At 51.7% G+C, this 15,523-nt stretch overlaps 1 long non-coding RNA gene across 5 annotated transcripts; it reads left to right on the forward strand.

Annotated features, from left to right (window-relative positions):
* The first annotated feature begins 976 nt into the window (after window positions 1–976).
* Window positions 977–12,219, forward strand: Gm11734 (predicted gene 11734). Of its 5 annotated transcripts, none has more exons than NR_167774.1 (7): window positions 977–1,221; window positions 1,752–1,845; window positions 6,763–6,900; window positions 9,437–9,630; window positions 9,881–10,066; window positions 10,309–10,532; window positions 11,682–11,916. It is a non-coding gene; the product is annotated as a predicted gene 11734 (long non-coding RNA). The 5 variants fall into 5 exon arrangements; NR_167777.1 differs by lacking the exon at window positions 977–1,221 and adding an exon at window positions 4,966–5,140 and having other exon boundaries at window positions 1,330–1,845; NR_167773.1 differs by lacking the exons at window positions 977–1,221; window positions 6,763–6,900; window positions 11,682–11,916 and adding exons at window positions 1,330–1,579; window positions 11,967–12,219.
* Window positions 12,220–15,523: the final 3,304 nt, after the last annotated feature.

Below are 15,523 nucleotides of genomic sequence, written 5' to 3' on the forward strand. Positions count from 1 at the left end.
GTGGCACAAGAGGACGTGGGCGTCAGTGGGTAGCTTAACTGTCAGCCCATCGGCTAAGAGCAAGTGTGCATGACTGCCTCTCTCTGGTGCTGCGGGCTGCCTGGTTAGCCCCCTCGCTTCCAGGAACCACACGCCAGTGATGGATGAGACTTTAATTAAAGTAATGAGACGTTCATAATGGTGGTTATCTCCAAAATTAGGCCCTTTAGCGATTATTCCTGGGGAGTGTTCCTGGGGTACATGGCGCTTCTTTTAGAACAATTATGGGGAGGGGTCTGGCTTCTCAGGGATTTTTCCCAGCATTCCCTAGGCACTAAAGCATCTATGATGAGACAGTTTCCCTGGAAAAACAAGAGCTGGCTTCTGCTCAAGGTTTCTCCCCAGGGATTGAAATTGTAATGACTGTTGGGGACTTGGTCAGCAGATGGGATGCTGGAAAACCCCAGAGGGAGGGAGAGAGAGAGAGACAGAGACAGAGACACAGAGAGAGACAGAGACAGAGACTGTGGACTCTGGGTTGAGGTCCTGCCTTGACAACACTGATCCATACTGGAAGTTCAGACAGAGTCCCCCCCTTGATGGGCCTCATCCACACCTGTTAGTGGGATGAAGCGCTCATAGCCTATAGGAACAGGTGACAGAGGTTTGCAAAAGCACTTGGTAAGTGCCCAGACACCTGACCCATGCCAAGTTCTTTGCCGAGTACTAAGTGTTCAGGAGCTGTACTGGGTACTGAGTATGGCCAAGTGCAGTGCCAAATGCTGCATATAGCAGGAGCTCTGCCTGGTGTGCCACGCTCTGTACCACAGGAGCATGAAGCTGTGAACATAGTAGGCAGGCCTGCCCTTAGGAGCTGACAGTCGCCAGCTCCAGCACAGCCTAGGACAAATGCTAGCACAGCAGCCACTGTACATTGCCATCTGGGAAGCGGGCCAGACGGCCCACTCTAGTTCAGTGAGACACACACTGGGGGAACAGTGAGACCTGGGCAGAGGAGAGGGAGCCAGGACCACAGGCAGAAGAGAGCCGGAGCAGGAGACGCCCACCCACCACAGGAACTGCTACCACGGCCTCCCTCTCTGCTCTGACCCCTCGAAGAGTGTGTGGGGTAGCTCTCCGCCTCGGGGCTGCCTTCACTGGGCGGCCTGGGTGATGATGGTTCCCGAGGGGCTGGCATTGCTCCCACTCTGCCAGGCAGAGGAACGCCGACCAATGGCAGAGGTGGGAGTGGATTTTTGCCCAGCAACAGCTGTGGAGAGACCGGAAGCTGCCCCTCCTCCACCACCACCTTCCCCCAAGGCCCTGGCTGAGCAGATACTGGGATTTGCCAGTTTTAAGACTGGAAGATCCTGAGGAAAGTCACTGCTCCCTGCCCTGGGTTCCCATCCAGGCCACTTTAGAGGCAAGGCTGTACTGCTGAGAAGAGATTCTAAATCCAGCTGGAAAATGTCCCTCAGCAGGACCCACAGAGGATAACATTGAAAAAGGCAGTTTGACCTCCAGGTGGAGAGGGACAAGGCCTACTGTGTGAAGAAGATGGTGGCCTCATTCCCCTGCAGCTACCAGCTCCACAAGACAGGTGGCCGTCGCAGGCCTCTACCCCAACCTGGCCCATCGGAGATCCTGGCTCTGTAGGCAGAGCAGAGGACCAAGCCTTGCTCTCTGGCCACTCCAGCTCCTTAGGGGAAGTAGGTGTGTGTCTCCTCGAGAGGGTCTAAGCCATATCTCACTTCTCCACTGTCTTTCTCCAGGACAGTGTCCCCAAGATGTACGTCTCAGCCAGGACCCCCAGAGCAGCCAGAAAAAGAGATTGAGAGAAGCACACAGCCCCTCCCCAAGATCCAGGTATGTTTGGGATGCTTGTTCTAGCCACAGGTACACTGAGAGACTGGGCATGGTCTCTGGGATGGCAGAGGTCCAGGATTCTCAGCCTTTCACCTGGATCGATGATATCATGGATGTGGGAGGCTCAGCCTGGGAGCCTGCCTGGTTCCAGCAAGTGGAAGGTTTGAAAGACAGCAAGAAAGCCACAGGACTGGAGTATGACTTGGTGGGCAAGTGCTTGCCCAGCATGGAAGAGCCTTGGGTTTCACCTTGGCACTTACTGACAAGAAAACAGAAGGAGAGAAAGAGGGAGGAGGGTGTCCATTCCTCTGGCCTGCAGGATAATCTAAGAGATGCCCTACTGTCACTTAGATACAGTTCCAGGAGCTGGAGACACGGTCAGCAGAGTGCTTGCTTCGTGCACGAACTGCTGGGTCTCATCCCCAGTGCAGAGTAAACTGCATGGTGGTACACATCTATGATCTCAGCGCTTGGGAGATAAAGGCAGAAGGATGGGAAATTCAAGGTCATTCTCAACTATATTGTAAGTCAGAGCTAACCTGGGCTACACGAGATTCTGTCTCAGAAAAGAGAAGAGGAGAAGAGGCACCTGGGCCAGAGATGACCACCTGAGAGCCCAGGCTGGGACTGGGAGGACAGGGGACTTTTGCCTGCAGGGCCCTGGAGCTCAGGCTAGGGATCGTCCTAACCCCACCCCCCACCCCCAACCCCTGTTGATTGTAGTCAGAGGGTTTGACCTGATGTGGGGGCATGAGGAAGACATTTTAGTTAATGGTCTCCAGTCATGTATGTACGGAAAGCTGTCAATACAATGGTAGCCACACAGCCTTGTTGCTGTAGCTTCTTGTAGTCCAAAATGTCCCGAGAGAGAGAAAGGACCCTACAACACCAATTGGATGGCCAGTAAGAGCTATCTGTAATCTCTAAACCCCACCTTCCTGACCTCATATGGCCCCTTCCTCTCATGTCCCCAGCACACACACACACACACACACACACAACCATGACAGTACATATGAGCATCACTCAAAAAGTCAGTAATTGCTGGGCGGTGGTGGTGCACACCTTTAATCCCAGTACTTGGGAGGCAGAGGCAGGAGGATTTCTGAGTTCGAGGCCAGCCTGGTCTACAGAGTGAGTTCCAGGACAGCCAAGGCTACACAGAGAAACCCTGTCTCGAAAAAACAAAAACAAAACAAAACAAAAAAATCAGTAATTACAACTGTCACGCCAGGGGAGGGCTTCGGTGGCCTTGATTTCATCAAGAGCTGAAGGCCTGCCATTCATGGCTTTGGGATCATCACCTGTGAGTCTCAGATCCCCAGGTGGTAACCTGGAAGATAACTTCCCCTTCTAGACTTGGACAGTGCTGGGACCATGAGCAGCCTTTAGACAGGCCAGTCTGGCAAGGACTTGGAGAAAGAGCTTCACTGTTACCCAAGTTATAATCTGTGGAAGGCGTGGTCCTAGCCTGGTGACAGGTGGAGCAAGGTCACACCTCTGAACAAAAAGATAAAAGAAGTCTTTGTCCAAGCAGACCGCACCTCTCCCTTCTCTTCCCTGCTTCCTTCCTTTCTCTTTTCTTGAGGAAGGGACTCAAGAGAACCCAGCCCCTTGCTCACAGTGACCCTGCTGTGCGAGGGTTCCTGTGAACCCCCAAGTCCAGCCATGTGGGGTTTAGGGGTGTGTTCCCTGACCCAGGACAGAGGGCAGGGATGAACCCTGTGTATGTGCAAGCCCAGGTCTAGATCTCTGGGACCACGCCAGAGAGCAGCATTCCTGCTCCTTTCTCGGCTTCCCCATGGGTCCAGAGGTATGCCCTACCCATCCCCCCGCCCACACCCCACCCATCCCCCGCCCACACCCCACCCACCCACAGCTTCTGCGGATCCAGCCCTGTTCTCTGCTTTCTTCTCTCACGGTGGGGCCGCACAAGAGTGAGAGCAAGCCCAGCTTCCTCCTTTCAGTCAGAATCGATGACAAAGACAGAGTTGGAAGGCAAGCCTAGCCGTGGGGAGGAAGAAGAAAGCACCTGGTGTCAGAATTGATGCAGGAGGCAGTTAAAGGAACCTATTAGGATTTCAGTCGCCTCGGGGAGTGCTGCTCACAGGCGGGGAGTGGGTGTGATGTCAGCGGAGCCCACTGGCAGGCAGGCAGCCTTCACACACCTGTCATTAGCGTGCAAGGCCCGACATCGGCGTAGCTGTTAGTCTTCAGTGGGGTGCAGAAGGTGGTGTGTGGCAGAGATGTCTCAGTCACACAAGACAGAGCTCTGTGAGGAGCCTGCTGGGGGTTCTGCTGAGACTCTGGGAGCCCTGGGTTGGTGGCTGGGTAGATTGGAAAGATAGGACTATGCACACACTTTGGGGTTGGAGAGGAGCTCAGGCGATGCTAAGCAGACCCTGTCAGTGAGGGTGGGGGGGGTCCTTGAGGCCCCCCTGTCCATGCTAGTACTTAGGGTCATGCCATTGTCTCTGAGGGGTTCCTTTGAATATTCACCCTGACGAACAGCCAGCAAACAGCAGTGTGTGCATACCCCCTTCTGTCTTCGTCAGGTTTCTATTGCAGTGGTAAGCACCATGACCAAAAACAACTTGGGGAGGAAGTGGTTTCTGTATTTCACTCACACCCCTAGATCATGGTCCACTCCTGAGGGATCTCAGGGCAGGAGGGTGGAAGCAGGTGCTGAAGCTAAGACCACATGGGATGCCGCTGCCTGGCTTGCCCTTCACAGCTTGCTTAGCCTGCTTTCTCAGAGCATCTGTCACCACTAGCCCAAGGGTGACAGGGTCCACAGTGAGAGGGGTCCACCTATACTAGTCATCAATTAAGAAAATGCCCCATAGGCCAATCTAGGGGAGGGCATTTTCTCAGTGCCGTTTTTCTCTTCCCAAATGACTCTGACTAAAACTAGCCAGTGCATGTCCCTACAGAGAGGAGCAGAGGGGTTGGGGCTCTCCTCAGTAAGGGGGCCAGTGGCAAAGAGCCCTGGGGCTTTGGGCCACCTGGTGGTCTTCAGGGGTGACTCCACCCCTCTCTGCAGAGGATGGCTTCCCAGGGCTGTTGGAGGCTGAAGGCCCCCAATCTGCAGACACAGAGCAAAGAGCTGCTTGTTGACAGGATCCTGAGAGCTTCAACAGCCAGCTGGGCTCCCTCATCCGGTGCCATTCTGGTCAGCATTGCCTTGTTGCCAAATACACCTCAGGCACCATGGAGGTGTCAGGACCGAGAGGGGCGGCGTGATCCAGGGTGGGGCCACTGCGGGGCAGGTGTCAATGGGGCTGCTAGTTTAGAGGTAAGTTATAATTCGAGGAGAGAGTGGCCCTGTCTGTCCGTCCGTCTGTCTGTCTGAATGTTCATGTGTGAACAGGGCCATGTGTGTACTCGTGGAGAAAGAAGGGTAACGTCAGCTGCCATTATTCGGGTGCCATCCATTTTGGAATTTTGAGGCAGGGTCTCTCATGGGCTTGGAACTAGACAGGAAGTTGAGGCTGACTGGGCAGCGAGCCCCAGGGATTCACCTGTTTCTGCCTCCCCAGCCCTGGGGTTATATCTTACATGCGTTCTCGACCGGCCAGGAAAGACGCAGCAAACTGGAATCTTCTGCGGCAAAAGCTTTATTGCTTACATCTTCAGGAGCAAGAGAGAGAATGGCGAAACCCCGTCCCTTTTAAGGAGAATTATCCTCCGCCTAGGACGTGTCGCTCCCTGATTGGCTGCAGCCCATTGGCTGAGTTGTCGTCACGGGGAAGGCAGAGCACATGGAGTGGAGAACTACCCTTGGCACATGCGCAGATTATTTGTTTACCACTTAGAACACAGGATGTCAGCGCCATCTTGTAACGGCGAATGTGAGGGCGGCTCCCCACAGTTATAGATGCTCAATGGCATGTTCAGATTTTTTTTTTTAGTGTGAGTTCTGGGGGTTGAACTCAGGTCCTTATGCATCCAAGGTAAGCACTTTACCTTATGAGATCTCTGCTAGGCATCTCAGAGATAATCTAGAAACTGGTTTTGCCTCTTCCCACCAGAGCACCTCAGTCTGTGGTCTGACTTATCAGAGTCTGACCCAGACATTACTGCCCACCCTCCCCCCGCCCTTCTCTAGGTCACCAGGTCACGTGGGCTAACTCGTGCTCCCTCAGTAGCTTCCAGGGTTTGTGGAATCTCTTCTTGCCGAGATGTGAGCAGAGGCAGCTGGAGCAGGGCTTGGTGTGAGAAGGCACGTGGCTAATATTTCCATTAAATAAACACATTTTGCTAATTGGATTACTGAGACACTGTGATACGCTACTGGACCTCCAACATGTTGCTAATAAATTGTGTGAAGAACTTAATCATGTTAGCATCCCAAAAGCCTGTCGGAGAGGAAATGAGAAAATCAGCCGAAGTTGACAGTCGGAGCTTCTAGAAGGTTCTCAGAGCCTGGGGACTTCCTTATAGATTCTTCCCTCCACCTCGGCCTTTGTGCTAGGTGGGAGGGATGGGGAAGTATTCGGGTACCCAGGCTGAATGGGAGTGAAACCTCTTTCCAGTCCCCGAACATCCTTCATCACCTGAAGGTGTCCTCTTGTGAGTGTCCACTTCACGGGCCAAGCAGTCTACGGCTTTTTAAATATCCATGAAAGTGTTCCCCTACCTTCTGGCCTGTTCCTCTTTCTAGCAGAGCCCTTCCCTCCTGCTCCTACCTGCTAAGATATACCCTTCTGTCTCACACCCCTTCATACAGGGTCCTCATGAGCTCGGGGCTCATGGGCTCAGGCAGTGGAGCTAGATTCTGTTAGTTGCTCATTTGTCTGTGTTTTTTCGGGGGACCAGGTCATCCAGCCCTGGCTGGCGTAGAACTCGCTATGTAGTAGGCCAAGCCAGCCTTGAACTCAATTCTTCTGTTCTCTGCCCTTCTGGATTTCAACTCAGCACCCCCATATCACAGAAGGCTGCAGCTGTGGTTCTGTGGAGGAAAAGCAGGGCCCGAGAGTCCAGTCTCTCCTGGCAGTCAGTGCCCTTCCTGGGATTCAAGAGAGAAACTTCCTTTTCCACAGTCTAATGTGTAAGGTGGGTGACATGTGCTTAATGAATATCGAGGTACAGTCTTGAGACGTGAAGGACAGAATTGAGGAGACCATTCATCCCCTCTATATTCGTGTTCACCTATCCACAAATGGATTGGAGACTGATGATAATTTACGTTGGTGTGGCCTTGAAACTCTCGTGAAGTGTTTCTTGAAACTCTCATGAGTGTCACTGCTGACAGCTCAGGGCAGCAGCGTGTAAATGCACATACATCCGCTCACACGTCAAGTGAGCCCCTAAATATGAACAGCTTTCGGCAGGCAGACCCTCATTAAAATAATGGCGAGCTTCTGAGGCACGGGCCCAGGTAAACACAGCCAGGTGTTTCTCTAACTCTCCAGGTTCAAAAGCAATGGCTTAGAAAGTCTAATTACCACAACAGAGTCCCACAAGGAGGAGGAGAAAGTACCGCTAGCTGGTGCTTCCTGGTGATTAGCAAGGACTGTTATCACAGTATCCAAACCTGCCCACCCTCCAAACACACCATGGCTGCACTCTAGCACACGGGGTGTCCACTTACAGACGGCAAAAGTAGGTCATTAGGAGAAAGGTGCAGCCTGGCATGACCTGCCGAAGTATCTGCAGGAGACTGGCCAGCCGTCATGCCTACTGTACAATCCCAGCAGTTAGGAAGTGGAGGCGTAAGTATGGGTCAAGAGTTCAAGGTCCAGGCTGGAGAGACATCTCAGCAGCTAAGAGCATTTGTTGCTCTTGCAGAGGGCCCAGCTTTGATTCCCAGTACCCACACAGTGGCCCGCAACTGTCTATAATTCTAGTTCTACAGAATCGGGTGCTGCCTTCTGACCCCCCCACCCCAAGCACGCATCTGGTACTCACATCTACATTCAGGCAAGCGCCCACTAACATAAATAAATCTAAAAGAATAATAAGTAGATTTTTAGAGAGTTCACTGTCATCTTTGATTACATAGAGTTTGCATCCAATCTGGACTCCATGAGACCCTGTCTCAAAACGACAAAAAGAAAGCCCAGTCCTACCCTCCCTGTCCTCGAACACTGCCCTTCACAGACAGCCTGCTCCTCAGTGATATAAGCCAATGTCATGCCTGGTGGCAGATGCCACACCAGGGTTCGCCCATCAGCAGAGGGGACAGAATTGAGATCAGAGGAACCCTCTAGGCCAGGTCCTATGCTTTGTACAGAGACAAGCCGGCTGCCTCTGTGTGTGCAGCTTGTGTTTAGTGTTGGCCCATGTCAAGGTAAGACACAAAAGGAAAACAAGACAGCCCCTCTTATAGAATATTGTTGGCTAGGACCTATACGGCATTGGACATACAGCATTGATATCAAAACCTGTTCACTCAGATGGGTGGGCACCTCCTTCTCTCTGGGCTAGGCTTTGTGAACAAGTAAAGACATAGCTGGGCTTAAGGACTTTAACACAGTGGCTGGACATGGGCAAGAACAGGAGGTGTGCTGCCATGACCACTTGGAAGGCAGAGACTGAGGAGTGATTAGAGTATGAGGCCAGTCTGGGATCCAGAGAGAGAGGGAGGTAAGGAGGGAGGAGGAGGAAGAAGGTGGAAAGGTTGGGGAGGGGAGGGGAGGGGAGAAGGGCGAAGTGGGGGTAACTGGGCCTGATGAAAGTAGGGCCTACCTACTTTCAGTATCTGATTATAAGATGCTCAGAAACTCTGTGAGCTGCTGTTTAACGCAGCTACATAAAAAATTAATTTATATCAAATTATAATTCAGTTAATTTTATTTGAGATTCGTAATAAAAGCTCAAAACCCTCTCTAATTATTTGACTTCATTTTGCTACTGTGTCCCGGTGGTCATTTACATTTCTTGCATCAGATTGGTGGAAATATTAGTTTAGATGGAATATTATTTATAGTAAGAGCGGCTACTATGTATCTCTTTCAAACTCTGGCACCACCATGCTGCAAATTTGGAAGGAAAGCAAACAGCCAATCCAGGCCTTATTTACCTGCTTCTGTTGATGGGCTAGACTTGAGACAATTTAGCAGAGTGGAATGATGCCATTAGCTGGTGACTGTCACAAAATAGTTATATTAAGGTTGAATGTAACCATAGCCACAAATCCAGGAGCTCCCCAATAGTCAGTCAGTCTTCTTTGTCGATTAGTTTTTGTTTTGTTTTTTTTGTTGTTGTTGTTTTTGTTTTTTGAGACAGGGTTTCTCTGTGTAGCTCTGGCTGTCCTGGAACTCACTTTGTAAACCAGGCTGGCCTCGAACTCAGAAATCCGCCTGCCTCGGCCTCCCCAGTGCTGGGATTAAAGGCGTGTGCCACCACACCTGGCTTGTCAATTAGTTATTATAGCTGTTAATGTATGTACATATATGTGTGTGTATTATATACAATATATATGTTCTATTAATTATAAGTTACAAAAAGGAAATTTTATATTTTATACTTATTTGTAAGTTTATGATCCCTATTTCTGTCTGTCTGTCTGTCTGTCTGTCTGAATCTCCTTACGTAGTTGAGGCTGGCCTCCTAATCTCAGTCGTCCTGTTGAACTCTTGTATTGCAGATGTCAGCCACCACACCTGGCCTGCCACACTTCCTTGATGCTATTGACATTTATAATAGCAAGCAGGTTTTCTCCCTTTGGGTCCGGAGATCAGAGTTCTTTGTTGGGATTGAAAGCATGAACGTGTCATTTGATGGGGCTTTGGACAGTGGTCATGACGTGAAGAATTAGGAAGCCATAGGCTGGGAGGCAAGGTGAGGGGGTCTGGCCCTGATGGTGTGTGTGTGTGTGTGTATGTGTGTGTGTGTGTGTGTGTGTGTGTGTATGTGAGTGAATGAGTCTGTGTGGGATGTGTGTGGTATATAAGTGAGTATATATGTGTGAGTGGGCATGTGATATATGTGTGTGTGGTGTGTGGGTGTGGTGTGGGAGTGTATGACAGAGATAGAGGACAGTGGGAGCAGAAGAGGAGTAGGTGAGATGCTACTCTGTCCACTCTCACAGCCCAGGGACATGACCTGCAGAGGAAGGCCCATGCACCTGCCACCAGGCATCGAAGACCTCAAGGCCATTCTCCGGTGAACCCAGGGGTGACAGACTGAACAGTGAATTGCCAAGACCGAGGGCTGATCTGCTCTACAGATGTCTCCTGCAGACTCCAAAGCATTCTATAACCTATTCTAACCACGGGTAAGTGAGTTATCCAGCTGTTGGTCTTGGGGATTCAGCAGGCAAGCATATGCCACTTTTATGTTCCCTTGAAGGCCACATGTGTCCACAGGCCTAGGTCTAGCCCAGGCAGCCAACAGCTTGAGATAGGCCTCTCCTTCCCTCTGATTAGACCTGATAGGGGAGGCCCCTCTTCAGCCTTGTGAAGGGAATCAAAGCTGGCCGGTCCCTACCAACGTTCACTGAAGTCTCTTGCCCAGCAGCTCTGTGCGGGCTGTGGTGCTTCTGTGCCCTCTGCCCCTGGCACAGCATGAGGCCGGCAGCTGATTCAGCGCATTGTCTGGAGACCCAGCATGGTGCCATCTCTGCTGACTTTCATCTCTATTGGCTAAGAATCCTTGCCAACAGGGCCTCTGAAATGAGGGAGGCACACACGGATCTGCCCGGGAACGTGTGCTACAAGGTTAAGCGTGTTTGCCCAGGCGAGGTGGGTAATGCTCTTATCATGTATGACCTTTACAATATGTGGAATACTGTCCGGGACAAAATCACCACTATTAAGATGGTTTCCACACCAGGGTACCAGCCATTAATCACCATGCATGTGAGTGGCTGTGGGCGCTGCCTGAGAAGCCTTGAGTCCCACAGTATATGCCAGCCTGCTGCTGGCTCTTCAAGTCTCACCCCCTTATGATCTTTAGGTCCTGTGGTCTCATATCATTCTGATATCCCAAAATTCCAGCATCACTAGAATTCTAGCATACCTGTACCCATATATCCTGACATCCTGGCATCCCTGAATCCGGGATTCTCATTTCTTTCTATCATAGCATCCCTATATGCCAGCATCCCCAGAGTTCTAGCATACAAACACCCACATATCCTGACACTCTGGCATCCCTGAATCCAGCATCCCCATTTCTCTTTATCACAGCATCCCTAGATCCCAGTATCCCTGTGTCCAAGTACCCCTGTGTCCCCAGCACCCTTGTGTCCTGGTATCCCAGCATCTCTGTATCCCTGCACCCGGGCATTCCTGTATGGTCATATTCCTGAATCCTGGCAGACCAGCATCCTAGGATCCCAGCCCGTCTCCCCAGTAATTCAGGGGAAGAGCTGCCTTCTCGGTGTCCTTGGCCAGAGGCTCCTTATTCTAAGGTTTCTTTGTGTCCCTGGCACTGATAAATAATATGTCCCTGATGCCTATGCTGAGCCTGCATAATTTAGCATTGACCAATGGCATCTGTGACACAGAGACCAGCCAGTCCTTCTCCTGGACGTCCTGTAGATGTTTTTCAGGGGAGTTGACTGGCACTAGGCTGACCTGCTCCTGCCTCAACATTTACCTGCTTCTCGGAGCTTAATTGAAGAAATGTCAAGCTATTGAGTTCAGAATCTGAGCACCCACCAGGGCACTGCCCGATGTCACCCAGCCTACAGCTGCCCAACCCTAGAAAGCACACCACCCAGAACTCCTGAGACCTCGAGATGGGGTGGGGGTGGGGGTGTCGGTCGAACCTCATCTCCCTGTATACACCAATTTCAAAAGCTGGATGCATAAGCACACCAGAAAATCACCTTACTGGGGCTGGTGAGATGGCTCAGTGGGTAAGAGCACCCGACTGTTCTTCCGAAGGTCCGGAGTTCAAATCCCAGCAACCACATGGTGGCTCACAACCATCTGTAATGAGATCTGACTCCCTCTTCTGGAGTGTCTGAAGACAGCTACAGTGTTCTTACATGTAATAATAAATAAATCTTTAAAAAAAAAAAAAAGAAAATTACCTTACTGGCAACCCTCGTACTAGCTACCTGACACCCATAGGCACAAATGAATAAAATAAAATATGCTTCAGATATATTGAGTAAAATTTAAAGTGGGATTACACTTAACCCCATCTCTTCTTTTATTCCATTTGAGGCTGGGAGATGGGCAGCTGACCGTGCACTTCCTGCTCTGTGGACCAGGCTGCACCTCATGCAGATGCCTGCCCTGTGTGTGGGGGAGCTGCATGGAGCACAGAAAAAGCCCACTGGTGCCCTAGCAGACAGAGTGCCCCCAACCTCGTGGGGATAAGGACACGGTTCACAGAAGCTCTGGCATGCTAGCAACCTTTGGTGACTGTTTGTGTTCTCCAGGCCTGACTCTCAGACAAGGACAGGCTGTGACATGCGCACACACCTCCTCCATTGTATTTCTTGACACTTAGCCATGTTCTTAGAGACAGTCTGACCAACTGACAGGCAGACAGACGGACAGACAAGCAGCAAGGGCACCTCCACATCACCTTTTTCAAGATTATTAGTGGCCTTAGCAGGGAGTTGGCAGTGGGCACTCCCCACAACAGATAGGCAGCAGTACCCACTGAGCCTGGTGAGCCTGGGGGTGCTCCCCTCCTCTCCCCTCCTCTCCCCTCCTCTCCCCTCCTCTCCCCTCCTCTCCCCTCCCTCTCCAGCATTTGGATACACAGATTTGTCCCAGGCTACATCTTAGAATTGCCACCAAGGACGGTCTACTCTGGATCCCAGGAGTTTCTTGGTACATACTGGGTGACCTCTGAGCCATGTGCAACAATAACCAAATGTCCCTTCCTGTCTACAAACAGAGTGGAAGCATTGGTTCCACTCTGGCCACATAATGGATTTCTCCAACCCAGCCAGCCTGGATCTATCTCACAAACACTTGAAAGTGAGAGGGACTCCAGGCTGAGATGGATGCAGAGGGTTGAGGATCACTGCTTCCGGTCGGTCGGTCGCTGCCACTCCCAGGCACTGAATGTCTCTGTCTGTTCCTGCTTGGCAGGCTCTGTGCTGGGTGCTTTGACACATGGGCACACTGCCCACTGCAGATACCTCCGTGAGGGATACGAGGCAGCCCGGGCTGTCTTCAGGCATTGTGCCCAGTGTGGAGGCTTAGGAAGGCGTTTTCAGATGGAGGCAGGAACTGGGCCGACACCCTGTGCTTGGAAGAGGTGGGAAGTGGGTGCCACTGTGTTAAAGGGTTTTAAAGCTAAGCACATGGAACAGGGGAGGACATGCCAGACCTGTGTGGCTCCGAGGTGGGTGGAGGGTGGGAGGGCTCACTGTGGCTGGTGCTTGGTAAAGTTCGAGACAGGCTGGAGAGATGGGGTTAAGGAAGGCAGGAGGCACCCTGGCCACCACACTCTGCTTGTTCTCCATAAGCAGTGGGAGCTACAGGACTCTGAATAGGGAATGAGCCACACTTAACTTCTCTACAAATTGATCTGGCAGACAGAGAGACAGGGTGTAAAATGGCTAACACCAAAGGGACAGTTGGCAGCCTGAACTAGGAGGACACTGAAAGAGTGTGTGAGATGTGCTCATTGACACATCAGACATGGGGATCTGGGAAGAGCCAGCACTCTGTCCTCCACGTGGTAGCTTCAATAGCCACAGCTGGGTCTCTGTGGATCCTGGAGACAGAGCTTCTGTCAATGAGATTAACACATCTCTGGACCAGGGCAGCCCTTCAGTATCCAAGTTCCCACTGACCTCTAGCTGGCTGTCAGGACAGCCCAGGGCAGCAAAGGGAAGCCACTGCTGACTGAGACGGCAGGTCAACCCCAGCTAACTGGCTAAATAAAGCCAGAGTGGTAATAATGATTAAATTGAAGCACCTCATTAATTTCACGGGAGAGGTGGGCAAACACAAGGTGACACGTTCCCCCCAAGACTCATTGTTTGCCTGGCCCCAAGACGTCCCCACGTGATGTCTGGTTAAGTCTAATTTAAGTACGTATATTTAATGGCTCAGTAAGTAAAATTGTGGTTATTGTTTGGAGTGGTTTGTACAATAATTTATGGGCTTGGCTGGCTCATTGATGGGTGTCTATGATGAAGTGGGTGGCAGCTGTGAAGAGGGCTTCTGAGCAGCTTGGGGAAGGAGGGAAGACTGATTCAACCCCAGTGTGCAGACCAGCGAGAGAAGACTGCCCCCAACCTGGAGACACCAGGGCCTCGTGTGTGGCCTTGGACATCCCAGAAGACCCAGAGGGTCTTAGCTCTCAATAACCACAACCTGTCCTGAGTGAGCCAGGGGAGCCAGAGTGCTGGCCTACTATGTGTGAGACCCTGGGCTCAATCCCCAGCATCCTGGTAGCTCATCCCTATAATCCCAGAACCCAGGAGGGGCAAATAGAAGGATCAGAAGTTCTAAGTCCTCTTTGGTTACAGAGTAAATTTTAGGTTAGAGACCCTGCATCATAAAGAAGGAAGTGGGGAGGAAGAGGGCCAGGGGAAGGAAGGGGGAAGGAAGGGGGAGGGGAGGGGAAGAGGAGGGGGCAAGGAGAGGGAAAGAAGGAGGGAGAGGGGACAAAGAGAGGGGAGAGGAAGGGGAGGGACCAGGGAGAGGGAAAGGGGGAAGGAGCGGAGAGGGGAGGGGGAGGGGACAGGGAGGGAGGAAGGGGAAGAGGGGAGGAGGAGGAGGAGGAGCCTCTGGGATGGAGCATCATAAGCAGGCACAATTCCAGGTACTTTCCATGCACTTGTGCCTGTAGCCAGCATGATTCATCCCCACCAGCTCTGACCAGCTCTGCACTCTGCCTTGCCCTTCCAGCAGTTTCCTAGTCTCCAGCACAATCCCTGCCCTGAACACTTTTCCTGAGAGAGTCTGAGAGAGCACGGCCAACCAGTTCTGATCCAGGACCCTGGATCAGAGGTGGGCCCTGGGGTCTGTGGAGGAGGATGACGGATATCTAGTTCATCCACCTCACAAGGATGAGGCTGAAAGTGGGGTAGAAAGAGAAGCATTGTTGGCTGCCCTTGGGCTAATGCTGTCTTGGCCAATAGTGATCTGAGTCCTGGGGCTTCCTGCAGACCAAAAGAGGTGGAGTCTGATGCTGATGGGGTGGAGTCTGATGCTGATGGGGTGGAGTCTGATGCTGATGGGGTGGAGTCTGATGCTGATGGGGTGGAGTCTGATGCTGATGGGGTGATCCCTTCCAGCCTCCATGTCTAGAAGGAGCTGCTAAGGACCCCACTGAGCCCCTCCTCGGTCTGAGTCTGGCTCAGTAATACACCATTTCCATCCCTACCCTTCTCCCCACCCCTCCCCTTCCAGTGATTGTCCCTAAGAGGGTAGCTCTAAATAAGCGTGGCTACCTCTCCATTATCCACGGTGGAAGAAGCACTTTGTAGATAATCTAAAGCTATTTCCCGCTTCCAGACCAGCATTGCTGTGCCCACAAAATCCTCCCTGCTCCCCCATCCAAACGGGGACACCCGAAGGAGATGCCGGCTTGTCTGCAACTTGGCCTCAGAAAAAAATGCATTTTGCATAGCTAAGCTCAATCAGGATTCTCTGCAAAGGCCTGTGGCTGACAGTAGATGGGGCTTGGAGCGCCAATGCATCCCCTATGCCCAAAGACTGCCTAAATCACCGTTTCAATGTTGTCTCCTGTGTCTCTGTCAAGCAATCCTGCCCCTGAGAGCTCCCCCAGAGCTCTTCATTCAAAGGAT

Source organism: Mus musculus, chromosome 11, assembly GCF_000001635.26.
Source record: "Mus musculus strain C57BL/6J chromosome 11, GRCm38.p6 C57BL/6J".
Taxonomy (NCBI): domain Eukaryota; kingdom Metazoa; phylum Chordata; class Mammalia; order Rodentia; family Muridae; genus Mus; species Mus musculus.